Genomic DNA, 4212 nt, shown 5'->3' with positions numbered 1-4212 from the left:
ACCGAGTCAGTAAAAAAACGTGAAAGTAGTGTAGTATTCAACGGCCTGGGGCGACCTCCCACTTATGCTACACCTCTCATGTCTCTTCACAGGAGTCAGACAGTCAAGCTCAACAGGGTCTTCTTTCCCGCTGATTTCTCCAAGCCCGTTCCCTTGGCTGTGGTTTCGCTAGATGATGGCAGATGGGGACGGGTGGGATCTCGTTAATCCATTCAGCGCGTCACTGGTAGATGACGGGGCGTTTGGCTACCAGAGAGTCATAGTTACTCCGCCGTTTACCCGCGCTTGGTTGAATTTCTTCACTTTGACATTCAGGCACTGGGCGAAATCACATTGCGTCAGCACCGTCCGACGGCCATCGCAATGCTTTGTTTTAATTAGACAGTCGGTTCCCCGGTCCGTGCCAGTTCTGGAGTCGGCTTTGTTAGTTGCTGGCCGAAACGGTCGCGCCAGGCTGGATCCCGGCACCGCGTAGCTGAGGCCTTTCACGGGAAGGTCCCGACGCTGGTCCGGGCTTGACCGAGGCCGTCGAAGGCTAGCCTCGCCCAGTCGGTGCAGTACCACACCCGCGTCGGACTTCAGCCCGACCAGACCCAGCCCTCAGAGCCAATCCTTGTCCCGGGTTACGGATCCGTTTTGCCGACTTCCCTTACCTACATTGTTCTATCGACTAGAGGCTGTTCACCTTGGGAACTGCTGCGGATATGGGTACGGTCCGGCACGAATCACACTCTCTCCCTCCAGTTTTTCAAGGGCCGACAGGACTCGGACACCGCAAGAGCCGGTGCTTTACGGGTACAGCATCCCTATCTCCGGGCGAGCCGATTCCAGGAGCCGATCCCTACAAAGAAAGACAACTCTTCCGGGACTCCGTCGGCGACGTCTCCAGTTCGGTTGCGTTACCGCGGGCCAAGGCCTATCTCCGTGTCCGGGTTCGGGATATTAACCCGATTCCCTTTCGGTCAGTCGCGGGACCTGCCGTCAATTGATTATGGTCCGCTTTCGAACGATTTCTCCTATCCCTTAGGACCGACTGACCCATGTTCAGCTGCTGTTCACATGGAACCCTTCTCCACCTCAGTCCTCAAGGTTCTCACTTGAGTATTTGCTACTACCACCAAGATCTGCACCAGCGGCGGCTCCAGGCGGGCTTGCGCCCGGCACCTTCAACGCTTTCGCCGCTGCGACCCTCCTACTCGCCGCGGCATAAGTTTCCACTTATGTGCCGCGGCGGCCAGGCTATAGGCTCGACGCTCAAGCGCCATCCATTTTCAGGGGCTAGTTGCTTCGGCAGGTGAGTTGTTACACCTCCTTAGCAGTTCCAACTTCCATGGCCACCGTCCCTGTCTATAGCAACCAACACTTTCATGGGATCTCATGGGCGTCTTGCATCGGGCGCCTTAACCCGGCTTTTGGTTCATCCCACAGCGCCAGTTCTGCTTACCAAAATGGCCACTGGGCACTCACATCCAACGTCCGGGCTTCAGTCGAGCAAACCGGACTTTTAACCCCAAGTTTGAGAATAGGTTGAGGTCGTTTCGGCCCCAAGGCCTCTAATCATTCGCTTTACCGGATGAGACTGATCGAGCACCAGCTATCCTGGGGAAACTTCGGAGGAACCAGCTACTAGATGGTTCGATTAGTCTTTCGCCCTATACCAAGGTCTGACGATCGATTTGCGTCAGGGCTGCGGACCTCCACCAGAGTTCCTCTGGCTTCGTCTGCCAGGCATAGTTCACCATCTTTCGGGTCCCAACGTGTACGCTCTCACTCCGCCCCGCCGACTTCGCGGCATGGACGGGCCGTTGGTGCGCCCGCCTTCGGACGAAGGCGAGGATCCTGAAGTCGGCAGCCCGCCGACCTTCACTCATTGCGCCTTTGGGCCTGTACAAGACCATGACTTGCGCACATGTTTAGGCTCCTGGTCCGTGTTCAAGACGGGTCGGGTGGGTGACCGACCTACTCGCCGCCGACCGTAAGCACCTCCTCGGAAGCTTCGCCAGACCAACGCCGCCAACCTTACACAAACCACGCGCTGGGTGGTTGGTCTCAGGTCGACGACTGCCGACGAGATGCCGCTCCACGTTTTACGGGAAGGCACGCCAGGCCACGGGGCCTAGTAACCTCGGTTGGGTGGCGCGTCCGTTCGGACGGGCTGGCTGTGCTCGACGGAACGTGCAGCTCCGACATAGGGTACCTTCCTTGCCCGACCTCCTGACCGCACTCTTCAGACTCGCCCAACCGGTGGCGGCGTCCGGACAGGGGAAGGTGCGCCGGCAAAACAGACATTCAGAAGCAGCTCCGTCCTGCTCGGAGTCCGGAAACGCTGCTACCTCCGCTTTACCGGCTGAATCCCCTGCCATCGGCAGGGGCCCACCCGTTTACCTCAGCGGTTTCACGCTCTTGAACTCTCTCTTCAAAGTTCTTTTCAACTTTCCCTCACGGTACTTGTTTACTATCGGTCTCGTGGACGTATTTAGCCTTAGGTGGGTTTACCACCCACTTGGGGCTGCGCTCTCAACAACCCGACTCAGAGAGGAGACCTCCGCCGACGGCACCGGCAACTATGGGCCTTGCACCCGCTACGGGGTATAGCCCCAGTCAGGGGACTTGCACCAAACCGTCGACAGAAGGGTACCTCCCAAACGCCACATTTCCCCATACGCCCGACAGGACGCGGGGCGGCGGTGGGCTGTTCCCCGTTCTCGCCGTTACTAAGGGAATCCTTTTTGGTTTCTTTTCCTCCCGCTTATTTATATGCTTAAATTCAGCGGGTACTCTCGTCTGATCTGGGGTCGACAACATCGTCCGACTGCACCTCCTTCCTTCGTGCTTCCGGCTGCATGGGCAACCGCGTTCAACGTACCCGCTACGCCTCCTGACGTGGAGGAGAAGGAGAGACAGGTGCCGATGCTTCCCGGCTCGCGAGCTGTTGTTCTATTCAGGCACTTTTCAAACTTACTTTCGGTCTACGGGATTGCGACTACCGCCTCCCCGACGAGACCAATGTGGCCGGTGGCAAGAGGGAGACTGCCCTCTCACCAAACATGCCTAGGAGACTGTATTCCGACCCTCAGACAGGCGAGGCTCCGGGCGTGACGGAGCCTGTGTGCGTTCGAAAATGAGTGCTCAATGTGTCCTGCAATTCACGCAAGTCTCGCAGCTAGCTGCGTTCTTCATCGACCGAGCCGAGTGATCCACCGCTTAGAGTCGTGAATCTTTCCGTCCTGTTTCAATTAAAGACCACATTCTCGAACTGGAGGAAATGGAGGCGTGCAGCCTCTCCTGTTTGCCACAAGGAACCCCTCGGGGGCTCCTTAATATTTCCTCACACCCGCCGACGGTGGATTTTCAGTTCGAGACTTTATCACATGAAGCAGGCCCCTTCTAAAGACTAAAGGGCCTCATTAAACCTAGCAGCCGAGTTTGTCCCCGCGAAACAGAGCCGCGTGCTCACTGTAACCCTTGTTTCCCTACCCTGACGGGGCAGAGGGACAAAACACGGTTGCAGGCTTGACGCGAGCATATGGAAACACCTGAACGTTCTGAGCTCTCATCCCACTGGATGCGGGAGAGCCACGCGGCGAGACCAAACACGTATTAACCATGTGCTACGCGGACCCCTTTCGCGGACGGTCCAAAACCTCCCGGGTATTGTTCAGGAGAGTCTTTGTTTGGGTGGGAATCCCTGCCAGCAGACGGGCCGAGCTGGGCACTCTCTACATCCCGATGATCCTTCGCGGGTTCACCTCTGAAACCTTGTTACGACTTTTACTTCCTCTAAATGATCAAGTTTGGTCATCTTTCCGGCACACAGGCGCGACCCGAAAGCCGCTCCAGCAGCCAGTCCGAAGACCTCACTAAATCATTCAATCGGTAGTAGCGACGGGCGGTGTGTACAAAGGGCAGGGACGTAATCAACACGAGCTGATGACTCGTGCTTACAGAATTCCTCGTTCAGGGAATAATTACAAGCCCTATCCCTATCGAGAAGGAGGTTCAACGGTTGCCGTCCTACCGGACGGGGGGCAATCACGCTGATTCCTTCGGTGTAGCGCGTGCGGCCCCGGACATCTAAGGGCATCACAGACCTGTTATTGCTCTGTCTCGTGCGGCTAAACGCCGCTTGTCCCTCTGAGATCGACCGACGCGTGTGATCAGTCGTCTATTTAATAGGCTAGAGTCTCGTTCGTTATCGGAATTAACCAGACA

The 4212-nt window shown here is 56.9% G+C and overlaps 1 pseudogene; it reads right to left on the bottom strand.

Annotated features, from left to right (window-relative positions):
• Positions 1-3067: 3067 nt before the first annotated feature.
• Positions 3068-3212, bottom strand: LOC143243449 (5.8S ribosomal RNA; annotated as a pseudogene).
• Between the last annotated feature and the right edge of the window lie 1000 nt (positions 3213-4212).

Source organism: Tachypleus tridentatus, unplaced genomic scaffold, assembly GCF_004210375.1.
Source record: "Tachypleus tridentatus isolate NWPU-2018 unplaced genomic scaffold, ASM421037v1 Hic_cluster_2, whole genome shotgun sequence".
Taxonomy (NCBI): Eukaryota; Metazoa; Arthropoda; class Merostomata; order Xiphosura; family Limulidae; genus Tachypleus; species Tachypleus tridentatus.
This window is presented reverse-complemented; position numbering and strand designations above follow the sequence as displayed.